The sequence below is a fragment of the Monodelphis domestica genome, chromosome 2 (genome assembly GCF_027887165.1).
Source record: "Monodelphis domestica isolate mMonDom1 chromosome 2, mMonDom1.pri, whole genome shotgun sequence".
Lineage (NCBI taxonomy): Eukaryota > Metazoa > Chordata > Mammalia > Didelphimorphia > Didelphidae > Monodelphis > Monodelphis domestica.
In genome coordinates this window covers 260,484,390-260,497,848 of record NC_077228.1, presented here as the reverse complement: position 1 = coordinate 260,497,848, position 13,459 = coordinate 260,484,390, and positions in this window count along the sequence as shown.

The following is a 13,459-nucleotide window of genomic DNA, read 5'->3' as shown; positions in this document are numbered from 1 at the left end:
AAATGGGGATGTATCTCGAAATATGTTACCTCTAGCCAAACTGATTTACTCCCCATTACCCCAAAATATTTGCTAGACAATCTTAACCCCCCATTTTTGCTTAGTCTGATTAACATCTTGGAATGCCTTTCTTCCTTACTCTTTAAGATCTAAACCATCCAAACCATGAACCATTTCTACATCATTCCAACTCTCAGTTACCTTTCCAGACCTCTGTAGCACTATTTATTGTTGGTATTACTCCTTTGGAGTTTTATCATATCTCTTATACTTCTAATAGTCTTCAGTTCTTACACTGATACTTAATTTTTACATATGTTTATGTTTCAAACCCCTACCTAGAATAGAAACTCCTTGAGGGAATGAACTTTGCAGTACATTTGTTTGTAACTACCTCAAAATTTAAAATATTTCTTTTAAAATTCCTATTTTTCAGTAAACAAGCAGCTCTGATCTGACCAAAAGTCAGGCACCCTTCATTAACAACTCATATTTGTGTTCTCATAATTATATTTTAGTTGAGAAAAATCTCCCCACACTCAAAAACCATGTACATTTTTATATAATAAGATCAGTAAAAATACAATTTTAAAATGAAATTTATCAAATACCAAGCTCTTTATTTGGCATTCAAATCTCTTTACAACTTGGTCCCCTTCTACCCTTCTCTACTCCCACTCCTTGAACATCCAGTCATACTGGCTGGCCTACTTGAATCATGCCTCATGCCAAGAATTCTTTCCTTCAGTGTTACCTCTTAAACTCTTTTATTTAAAGATTTTCAACTTCTACCTTCTCCAGGTCTTTCCTGTCCCACCCTCTCCCAAATACTATGTATGTTATTTTATAAAAACCTAGTTATTTACATGTTATCTCTCCCATTAGACTATAAACCTCATTAGGGCAGGATTTATTTTCACCTTTCTATTTTGTCTTTACTTAGCACTGAGTATAGTGTCTGGCATATAGTAACCTTTTAATACATGACTGAACCAAATCCCATTTACAATGAACAATAAGAAAACATAAAACACCAGAAATTAACCTACTTAGAAATATATACAGTCTTTATTTGGATAACTATAAAAACCATAATGACTGATATAAAGGAAGCCCTAAATAATTGAAAATATTCCATTTTCATGACTGGGTTCAATCAATGTAACAAAAATAATTCTTGTCAATTTACATGTTTAGTGCAGTGTAATACAATAAATAACATTAAGTGCCTACTATGTGCCAGACCCTGTGCTAAGCCCAGGGGATGCAAATAAGGATAGTCTCTGACCTCAAGGAGCTTACAATCTAATAAAGCAAAACAATACACAAAGGAAAAGTGAAAATAGAATTGGGAAGAGCAGAGGGTATTCAGCATGGAGGCATAATTACAGCAAAATAGAAACCAAGCAGTGGATCTGGTGGGGAAATGAAGTATTGGCTGCATATCTGGGATTTCAAGAGACTGTGGGAAATTTTTTTGTACCACCTTCCAGTCCTCCAATCAGAGAAGCAGAGATAACTGAAGATACTGCTTAGGTATGAGTACCAAAGCCATACTAATACTAATATTGGCAATACTAATGAAAATATCAAGGGGTTTCATAAAAATGATTAAAGTCATCATGTAATTTATAAGTATAGGGAGCTAATCAACAGTTTGCTAACCAATTTAATGAACTTACACAGGGCAAGTTACCTTTTGGGACTTTGACTTTATCTCTTTTCATAAGGTGGAGACTTGTTTCTAGTCATCGACTCAAAAATGGGCTTCATTGATGAGGCTCCAAAGATGAATTGATTGGGAGAATAGCAGCTATCCCTTTGTGCTGAGTTATAAAAGGAAAATAGCTTATCAGCTTACTCCTTTCCTACTTTTCTTCCAGAGATCCTTACAGTGAAGTAGGTGGAGGGTTGGTTTATGGCAAAGGCCTACAACAGTTATACTTACTCAATCCCACTCAACCACTGGGACATTCCCGAGAATCCATTAATGGCTGCTAACATAGGCCAAACAGAAAAAGTAGATTCAAGTTTTTTAATGCAATAAACATTTGTGGAGCATAAAATATAATTAAAATCAACTTTATGATAGTAGTCTGCTCTGGTCTCACTCTCAAAATCCATATTAACACTAAGAAGTTGTTATCCTCAGACAGACAGCTGGCAGACTGACAGTCGGACAGGTTCTATGAGTAACTCTGTGGATACCTGTCTTCCTACAACTAGCTCTTGGGTTCCCAACAGAATGCATTTCCTTAATAAACTGAAATAAACTAGATCCAATTAGTTCAAAAAAATTTTTTTTAATCAATACTGTATATTGGTTTCAAGGCAAAAGAGCAGTAAGGGCTAGGCAAAGGAAGTTAAGTGACTCATCCAGGGGTCACACAGCTAGGAAGTGTCTGAGGTCACATTTGAACCCAGGACCTCCCATCCTCAGGCCTGGTTCTCAATCCACCAAGCCACCTACCTGTCCCCATTTCAGTTAGTTCTTTGACAAAGGGATTTAATGAAAAGATATGGCAAGTACAATTGGTATAAAACATTCTTCCTAAACAGAAGGAATACTTTTCTTTTGCATACACTATGCCCCTAGGCAGAGCAAGCTCAAACTTATGGTATAAAGGTTGTAAGAAACATGTGCCCAAAGGGTATTTCACTCTTCCTGGCCCTGGAAATTCTCTTTTGCCTTTAAGGAGTCTTCATGAAGTTCCTTAGGTATAATAATAATAATAATAATAATAACAATAACAACAATAATAAACATATGCATAGTGCCTACCAAATGTCAGGCATTGTGCTGAGTACTTTGCAATTATCTAATTTGATTCTTACAACAACCCTGTGAGGGAGATGCTATTATTATTCCCATTTTACAGAAGAGGAAAATGAGGCAAAGGTTAAATGATTTGTCCAGGGCTCACACAGCTAGTAAGGTTGGATTTGAACTTAGATCTTCCTGATTCCAGGCCCAGAGCTCTATCACCTCATTCTCTATAGGGTGAATTGTCCACTGCTGGTCGGGGCTACTTCAGATGCCAGCTGTCATGTAGTTGTGATGTGTTGGGCTAGGCTACTGTTGGACTCAGTTACTCAGTCATAACCCTATGATCTCTCCAGACATCATAATGTCCAAAAGGTCAATGCCTGGACACATTCACCTCAAGGTTGCTGACTTGGTAACTTCCTGACTCTTGTGCCTACTGCTACCATGTTCAGTGGACCCTCATACCATTTCTTGTTGTTGGCAAGCCCCTGGACCTCCAAAATTCACAAGGTTGCTGCCTAGTCAAATTCACTTGAGAATGTTTGTTTGCCTAATATCAGGAAAGAATAAATGCAAAAAAAACCCAGAGGTGCCATGGTGGCCAAGGGAGGAATTTGTTCAACTAACCAACCCTCCCTTACCCAGCAGCTCAAGTCCTCTTTTACCTAAAGCTGCCAAGGAAAGATATGAGATGGGAGAAAGGGGGGGTGGTGTCAGGCAGGAAAAGTCTTTCTTTTTTCCTCTGTATTCACATTTAGTTCCAGCTGTTGAGTCATCAGTTCTTCAGGCTCCAAAGCCAATTAGAAGACCTTTTTGTCATCATACAATACTAATCCTTTAGCTGTTTGTGTTGAATCAAAAGCAGGCAGAGAATATTTGTGCATACTCTAAAGCCTGGGCCTTATTAGCTAGTTCCCCTCATTATATTAGTAAGGTTTAAAAAAAACATGATTACTGGGTTTAAAAGATATATGTTAAATCTATACAATAAACAACTATCCAGAACAAAAAGACATTCTCCTAGAAAAGAAGTGCCAAGATGAAAAATCTCTATTTCCTCTCAGACTAAGCCTTTTTATACTTGAAGCCTAGTATACATAGCAATGGTAGGCAAAGGACCTGAGGAGGAGGAAAGAAACCTTTGCTTCAGTATAACTTCAATAAAGCATTATTAATTAGTAAGCTCTTGATCTTAACAGGACTGACTACTTTCCCTGATGATCAAGCTCTTGCCATAGCAATCTTGTGCCTACCTAGCAAAGAATTCTTAGGAGTTCTTAGCATTGCCCATGTGGTTTTCCTTTCCATGGCTGCCACATATTTAAGGGATCAGAAATTCAATATTATCTAGAAACTCCTCTCAAGCTAATGCATGAGAACATGTCTACTTCTTCCATATGCTTCTGCTCCAAGTCAAAGAAAAATATAGCTTTCTGGAAAGAGAAGAGAGATTAGCTAGGCATCAAGAGCCTAAGTGATGGCAAACCTATGGAATGTGTGCCAAAGATGGCCAGAGCACTCTCTGGAGGCACATGTGCCACCCTCCACCCTCCACTACCCCTCAGAGTTCATTACTAGAAAGGCAGAGGGATTTGGGTGGAGCTGCTCCCTTCTTCCTCTCCACTGCACCTCCCCACCCCTCTGCCCAGCAGCCCAATGGAAGCATACAAGGGGTAAGGTGGATGGCTTATAGGTGGAAGAGCTGGAGGGGAGCAGAGTATTTGGAATACTCCCCTCCCACTCTTCACCTGCACTGAGTCTATTCTTTACTTTACCCTCCCTCTGCCCAGCAGTCCAATGGGAGTCCTTTCTCCTTCCCCTATGTGGGGTAAAGGTCAGGGTGCACCTGGCACTTCATGGGGGGGGGGGTATGCAGTTTCTTTTTTTAAAAATGAAAACAATCCTTTTTAATTTTCTTAGGTCAACACTTTTTCAATTTGAACTAAAAGAACTACAAATTCGTGAGAAGAAAATGTTCCAAGGAAGTCTTTTTTTTTTTTAACTTTTACAAGATGGATAGTTTGACTAAACTGAGTATGGGATTGCTTTTAAGAGTTGATTTCAGGGGGCAGCTGGGTAGCTCAGTGGATTGAGAGCGAGGCCTAGAGATGGGAGGTCCTAGGTTCAAATCCGGCCTCAGCCACTTCCTAGCTGTGTGACCCTGGGCAAGTCACTTGACCCCCATTGCCTAGCCCTTACCACTCTTCTGCCTTGGAGCCAATACACAGTATTGACTCCAAGACGGAAGGTAAGGGTTTAAAAAAAAAAAAGAGTTGATTTCAAAGCTGAGTTCATTCTGCCAAAGCATTGAAATGCAAATCGCCAATTAATTATTATTACTGTAATTTAAAAAGCAATTTTAAAAAATTGTATCTCTAACTCACCACCTACAGTCAATACATAGAAATCAATAAAACTGTCTTGACTTAAAAAAAAAAAGGAATTCATCTTATTTAGGGATACACAGAGGGTGGAGGATATTTGCCAACATTCTTTGACCTTAAATAGCTAGAAAGCACAGGTTCTTTAAAGTCTTCAGTCTTTTTCTTTTCTTTTTTTCCCCAGAGGTGTAAGTTATTTGTTTATTATATTATTATATATTATTACATTTATTTGTAAGTTATTTATTTAGTTAATTTAGAACATTATTCTTTGGTTACAAGAATCATATTCTTTCCCTCCTTTCCCTCCCCCCACCCTTCCCGTAGCTAACGTCCAATTCCACTGGGTATTACATGTGTCCTTGATCAAAACCTATTTCCATGTTGTTGGTGTTTGCATTAGGATGTTCATGTAGAGTCTACATCCCCAATCATATTCTCTTGACCCATGTAATCAAGCACTTGTTTTTCTTCTGTGTTTCTACTCCCACACTTTTTCCTCTGAATGTGGATAGTGTTCTTTCATGTAGATCTCTCCAAATTGTTCAGTATTACTGCACTGCCACTATGGAGAAGTCCATTACATTCAATTGTACCACAGTGTATTGGTCTCTGTGTACAATGTTCTCCTGGTTCTGCTCCTTTCGCTCTGCATCAATTCCTGGAGGTCATTCCAGTTCCTGTGGAATTCCTCCAGTTTATTTTTCCTTTGAGCACAATAGTATTCCATCACCAACAGATACCACAATTTTTTCAGCCATTCCCCAATTGAAGGGCATCCCCTCATTTTCCAATTTTTTGCCACCTCAAAGAGCGCAGCTATGAATATTCTTGTATAAGTCTTTTTCCTTATTATCTCTTTGGGGTACAAACCCAGCTGTGCTATGGCTGGAACAAAGGTCAGACAGTCTTTTAGCACCCTTTGGGCATAGTTTCAAATTGCCCTTCAGAATGGTTGGATGGGGATGCAGTTTTTTTTTTTAAACATTATTTTATTTGGTCATTTTCAAACATTATTCATTGGAGAACAAGATCATTTTCTTTACCTCTCCCCCTCCCACCACCCCTCCCATAGCTGATGAGCAATTCTGTTGGGTATCCCATGTGTCCTTGATTCGAACCCATTTCCATGTTGTTGGTATTTGCATTAGAGTGTTCATTTAGTCTCTCCTCAATCATGTTCCCTCAACCCCTGTAGTCAGGCAGTTGCTTTTCCTCACTGTTTTTACTCCCACAGTTTGTCTTCTGCTTGTGGATAGTGTTTTTTTCTCCTAGATCCCTGCAGATTGTTCAGGGACATTTCATTGCCACTAATGGAGAAGTCCATTATGTTCGATTATACCACAGTGTATCAATCTCTGTGTACAATGTTTTCCTGGTTCTGCTCCTTTTGCTCTGCATCACTTCCTGGAGGTTGTTCCGGTCTCCATGGAATTCCTCCACTTTATCATTCTTTTTAGCACAATAGTATTCCACCACCAATATATACCACAATTTGTTCAGCCATTCCCCAATTGAAGGGCATCTCCTCATTTTCCAATTTTTGGCCACCACAAAGAGCGCTGCTATGAATATTCTTGTACAAGTCTTTTTCCTTATTATCTCTTTGGGGTACAAACCCAACAGTGCTATGGCTGGATCAAAGGGCAGACAGTCTTTTATCGCCCTTTGGGCATAGTTTCAAATTGCCCTCCAGAATGGTTGGATCAATTCACAGCTCCACCAGCAATGAATTAATGTCCCAACTTTGCCACATCCCCTCCAGCATTCATTGCTTTCCTTTTGCTGTCATTTTAGCCAATCTGCTGGGTGTGAGGTGATACCTTAGAGTTGTTTTGATTTGCATCTCTCTGATTATCAGAGATTTAGAGCACTTTTTCATGTGCTTATTAATAGTTTTAATTTCTTTGGCTGAAAATTGCCTGTTCATGTCCCCTGCCCATTTATCAATTGGAGAATGGCTTGTTTTTTTGTACAATTGATTTAGCTCTTTATAAATTTGAGTAATTAGACCTTTGTCAGAGGTCTTTGTTATGAAGATTTTTTCCAATTGGTTGCTTCCCTTCTAATTTTGGTTACATTGGTTTTGTTTGTACAAAAACTTTTTAACTTGATGTAATCAAATTGTTTATTTTACATTTTGTGACTCTTTCTATATCTTGCTTGGTTTTAAAGTCTTTCCCTTCCCAAAGGTCTGACATGTATACTATTCTGTAAAGCCTAATTTGCTTATAATTTCCTTCTTTATGTTCAAGTCATTCACCCATTCTGAGTTTATCTTGGTGTAGAGTGTGAGGTGTTGATCCAAACCTAATCTCTCCCACACTGTCTTCCAGTTTTACCAGCAGTTTTTGTCAAATAGTGGATTTTTGTCCCAAAAGCTGGGGTCTTTGGGTTTGTCATAGACTGTCTTGCTGAGATCGCTTGCCCCAAGTCTAATCCACTGATACTCCTTTCTGTCTCTTAGCCAGTAACAAGTTGTTTTGATGACCACTGCTTTTTAATAGATTTTGAGATCTGGGACTGCAAGGCCCCCTTCCTTTCTTTTTTTTTTCCATTATTTCCCTGGATATCCTTGATCCTTTGTTCTTCCAAATGAACTTTGTTATGGTTTTTTCTAATTCAGTAAAAAAAATTTTTGGAAGTTCAATGGGTATAGCACTAAATAGATAAATAAGTTTGAGTAGGATGGTCATTTTTATTATATTGGCTCATCCTACCCATGAGCAGTTAATGTTTTTCCAATTGCTCAAGTCTAGTTTTAGTTGCGTGGAGAGTGTTTTGTAGTTGTGTTCATATAGTTCCTGTGTTTGTCTAAGCAGATAGATTCCTAAGTATTTTATTTTGTCTAAGGTAATTTTGAATGGGATTTCTCTTTCTAATTCTTGCTGCTGAGCTGTGTTGGAAATATATAGAAATGCTGATGACTTGTGAGGGTTTATTTTGTATCCTGCAACTTTGCTAAAGTTGTTGATTATTTCGACTAGATTTTTGGTTGAATCTCTAGGATTCTTTAAGCAGACCATCATATCATCCACAAAAAGCGATAGCTTGGTCTCCTCCTTGCCTATTTTAATGCCTTCAATTTCTTTTTCTTCTCTAATTGCTACTGCTAGTGTTTCTAGTACAATGTCAAATAATAGAGGTGATAATGGGCATCCTTGTTTCACTCCTGATCTTATTGGGAATGCATCAAGTTTATGCCCGTTGCAGATGATGTTAGCTGATGGTTTTAGATATATACTGTTTATTATTTTTAGGAACAACCCTTCTATTCCTATGCTTTCTAGTGCTTTTAATAGGAATGGGTGTTGTATTTTATCAAAGGCTTTTTCTGTGTCTATTGAAATAATCATGTGATTTTTCTTGGTTTGCTTGTTAATATGGTCAATTATGTGGATGTTTTTCCTAATATTGAACCAGCCCTGCATTCCTGGTATAAATCCTACTTGATCATGGTGAATGACCCTCCTGATCACTTGCTGGAGTCTTTTTGCTAGTATCCTATTTAAGATTTTTGCATCTATATTCATTAGGGAGATTGGTCTATAGTTTTGTTTCTCCGTTTTTGACCTGCCTGGCTTTGGAATCAGTACCATGTTTGTGTATAAAAGGAATTTGGTAGAACTCCCTCTTTACTTATTATATCAAATAGTTTGTATAGTATTTGGGATTAGCTGTTCTTTGAATGTTTGATAGAATTCACTTGTGAATCCATGGGGCCCTGGGGATTTTTTCTTGGGCAGTTCTTTGATGGCCTGTTGGATTTCATTTTCTGATATGGGATTGTTTAAGAATTCTATTTCTTCTTCTGTTAGTCTAGGCAGTTTATATTTTTGTAAATATTCATCCATATTGCCTAGATTGGTATATTTATTGCCATATAGTTGGGCAAAGTAGTTTTTAATGATTGCCTTGATTTCCTCTTCATTGGAGGTGAGGTCCCCCTTTTCATCTTTGATCCTGTTAATTTGCTTTTCTTCTTTCCTTTTTTTAATTAAATTGACCAGTACTTTGTCTATTTTGTTTGTTTTTTCAAAGTGCCAGCTTCTAGTCTTATTTATTAGGTTAATATCACTTCCAATTTTATTAATTTCTCCCTTAATTTTTACAATCTCTAGTTTGGTTTTCTTCTGGGGGGTTTTAATTTGTTCACTTTCAAGTTTTTTGATTTGCATTTCCAATTCATCAATCTCTGCCCTCCCTAATTTGTTAATGTATGTACTCAGGGATATGAATTTTCCTCTGAGTACTGCTTTGGCTGCATCCCATAATGTTTGAAAGGATGTCTCACCATTGTCATTTTCCTCAATGAAATTATTAATTGTTTCTATGATTTGTTCTCTAACTAGCTGATTTTGGAGTATCATATTATCTAATTTCCAGTTAATTTTTGATTTGGCTCTCCATGTACCCTTACTGATCATTATTTTTATTGCCTTATGGTCTGAAAAGGTTGCATTTATTATTTCTGCTTTTCTGCATTTGTATGCCATGTTTCTGTGACCTAGAGTATGGTCAATGTTTGTGAATGTGCCATGTGCTGCTGAGAAGAAAGTGTATTCCTTTTTGTTCCTATTTATTTTTCTCCATATGTCTATTAACTCTAATTTTTCTAAGATTTCATTTGCTTATTTTACCTCTTTCTTATTTATTTTTTTATTTGATTTATCTAAATTTGATAGTGGTTGGTTTAGGTCTCCCACTAATATGGTTTTACTGTCTATTTCCTCCTTAAGTTCTCCTAGTTTCTCCATTAGAAATTTGGGTGCTATACCATTTGGTGCATACATGTTGATTAGTGATATTTCCTCATTGTCTATACTCCCTTTCAACAGAATATATTTACCTTCCCTATCCCTTTTAATCAGTTCTATTTTTGCTTTGGCTTTGTCAGATATCATGATTGCAACTCCTGCCTTCTTTCTATCAGCTGAGGCCCAAAAGGTCTTACTCCATCCTTTAATTCTGACCTTGTGTGTATCTACCCACCTCATGTGTGTTTCTTGAAGACAACATATGGTAGGGTTTTGGATTCTAATACATTTTACTATTCGTCTACGTTTTATGGGTGAGTTCATCCCATTCACATTCAAAGTTACGATTGTCACTTGTGAATTCCCTGGCATTTGGATATCCTCCCCTAATTCTGACCTTTCTTCTTTAGCTATAACCTTTTAAACCAGTGATTTACTTTAAACCAGTCCCCCTAGTCCCCTCCCTTGATATGCTTCCCTTTCTAGCCCCTCCCTTTTTGTTCCCTTCCCCTCCCCCTTCTCCTTCCCTCACTTTTTATACTCCCTCCCCCCACCCTTCCTTTATTTCCCCTTCTCTCTTACCCTGTTGGATAAGATAAAGTTCAAGATCTCAATGGATCTAGATGTTCTAAGCTCTCAGAGTTCATTTCACTGAGAGTAAGGTTTAAGTAATACCAATTAGCACTTTCTTCCTCTCCTCCCTATAGGAAATTTCTTCCCCTCCCCTTCCCATGTGTATCTTTGTGTGAGAAGGATTATTCTATTTAGTTTTTTTCTATTTCTTGAAGTATATCTTAGTACCATCAACGATTTTCCCCTCCCTTTTTCTTTCTTTCACCACCCCTTTCTCCATATTGTCTTAATGCCCCAATCATTCCCTATGCATGATTTTTCTAACTACTCTAATGATGCATACAATTTTTGAGAGTTACACATTATATTTTCCCCACATATTAATATATATAATTTGATATAAATGTAGTCCTTATAGAAGAGAGTTTGAATAAAAGAAAAAGATAACATTTTCTCCTTTTCCTTTTCCTTCATATTTACCTTTTCAAGTTTTTCTTGCTCTTTGTGTTTGGATGTCAAACTTTCCACAGAGCTCTGGTCTTTTCTTTACAAAAACTTGGAAATTTTCTATTTTGTTGAATGCCCATACTTTCCCCTGGAAGTATATAGTCAGTTTTGGTGGATAGCTGATTCTTGGTTGAAGACCCAGCTCTCTTGCCTTTCTGAAAATCATGTTCCATGCCTTACGGTCATTCAGAGTGGAAATTGCAAGGTCTTGTGTGACCCTGATGGGCATTCCTTTACATCTAAATTGTCTTTTTCTGGCTTCTTGTAAGATTTTTTCTTTTGCTTGAAAGCTTTGGAATTTGGCAATTACATTCCTGGGAGTTGTCTTTTGGGGATTTAGTGTGGAGGGTGTTCTATGAACTCTTTCAATGCCTGTATTTCCCCCTTGTTCTAGAATCTCTGGGCAGTTTTCTTTGATGATATCTTGTATTATGATATTGAGATTACTATTTATTTCTGGCTTTTCTGGTAGGCCAATTATTCTCAGATTGTCTCTCCTTCCTCTATTTTCCAGGTCTGTCACCTTGTCAGTGAGATATTTTATGTTCTCTTCTAATTTCTTAGTCTTTTGGCTTTGCTTTATTAATTCTTGCTCTTTTGCAAGATCATTGTCTTCCAGTTGCCTGATTCTGACCTTTAAAGCCTAGGTTTCCTTTTCAGTTTGGTCTATCCTGCTATTTGAGGCTTCAAGCTGTTTCTGTAGTTGCGTGTTTTTGTGCTTCAGATTGCTGAGTTCCTTTTGCATTATTTCCCATTTTTCCTGCCAGAAGGCTTCCATCTTTTTTATAACTTCCAATTTAAATTCTTCAAGAGCTTGTGGACAATTTTCATTTCTTTTGGAAGGTTTTGGTGCATTTGTTTGCACTTCCTCTTCTGCTATTTCCTCTGTTTTTTGTGTTTTCCCTCCATAAAATGTATTCAAACTCACCCCCTTCTTCTTGCTTTTCTTGGTCTTGGGGTGTTTGGGTTCTTGGGTACAGTTTGCCATCTCAGTGTTTTGTTTGTTTTCTTCTTCCTCCCCTTTCCAGTCAGAAATCTGAATGAGTAGTACTTGCTCTCAGTATAAGGGTCTAATGGTCAAGGCTTTAGTCCCAGGCTAATTCTAGGTTCTCTGCAGTTGCGTTGTCTTCCTGGGGAAGCCCAGGGACTGCCCTTCCCTGCCTGCTGGCATTTTGGGAGTTAGTGCTCTCAGGTGAAAGTCTTTGGTGGTCTTAGCTAACTCCCAAGACCTGTAGGTGCCCCTTGCTCATGTCAGGTAATCCCTTCGCACACTCAGTGATTATAGCATGCTAGTTCTGGGAGCCCGAGATTTGTGCTCCCCTAGCCCACCTGCCGGGGTTTTGGGTGTTAATACTCTCAGGAGAAGGACCTTGGTGATCTTATTCAGGTCCCCAGACCTGGGGCTGCCCATTGTTCAGTCCTGGGGTGCCCCTCCCTCACTTGTTGATTCTAGCCAGTGCTGACTTTAACTCTGGCTCTGGCTGTTTGGTGGCGGAGGGGAGGGGAGGTCAGCTTTTCGTTCCCTTATATTGCGGAGATGCTGGAATCCCACCTACCTTCAGAGCTTTGCCTTGTTGTGGGGTCTTTCCGTTCTTATGAGGATGGTTGTTTTTTATTTGGGGAGGGTCTTTTGAGGTTGTCTGTGTCATTTGGTCTGAGGAGAGGAAGCAAACTGCTTCTACTCTGCAGCCATGCTTACCTGGAAGAGGGGATGCAATTTCTAAAAGGTTCGCCATTGCTACCTTAGAATTTCACCAAAAGGGGGGAATTTCTTAGCTAGTGCTCATTTGAAGTCTTCCTTCATGAGTTACCCAAGAACAAGGGTTTGTAGAGTCAGTCTTCTATTGAAAGGAGAATTTTGTAAAGCGGTATACTTCTTGATGAGAGAGAGTATTTGGCCCCCATTGCTGTGAAGAGCAGCAGCAAGTAACTAAATTCATGATGTGGAAGAGCATGGGACCTAGACTTTGCAATCCACAAACATTGTGAATATTCAGATGGTGAGGGTCTTATGTGGAAGGTTATATATCTAACAGCCCCAAGTGTGTTTCCCTTAAAGGTGTGCCAAAGGCTAAATGAATTTCTATTCACTGAAAGAGGACTCCTCAATCCCAATCACAAACAGGCACCTATTAGAAGGTCTTTAGGATTCTGGTGGAAAGAAAACTCACTAGAGAGAGAGAAAGAGAAGTATTTTCATTGCTTATGGGCTACTGTGAGAGTCCTTTTAGATGTTTTATCTTTTCTATAGAGTAGAATAAAGGTAGACTGATACTAGATAAATTAATTATTTTCTTGAGTGATTGTTTTGGATATGGAGAGATGCTGTTACTCACTTGTGTGGAGATTTAGACAAACACTGTATTTGTGAATTTACCCTGTGTAGTAAATTGCCAATGGAAGTATGAGACAAGTACATCTAAGACATGCTGGTCATAAGATATAATCTGTGGCCCAGAATCTCTATGTTATGA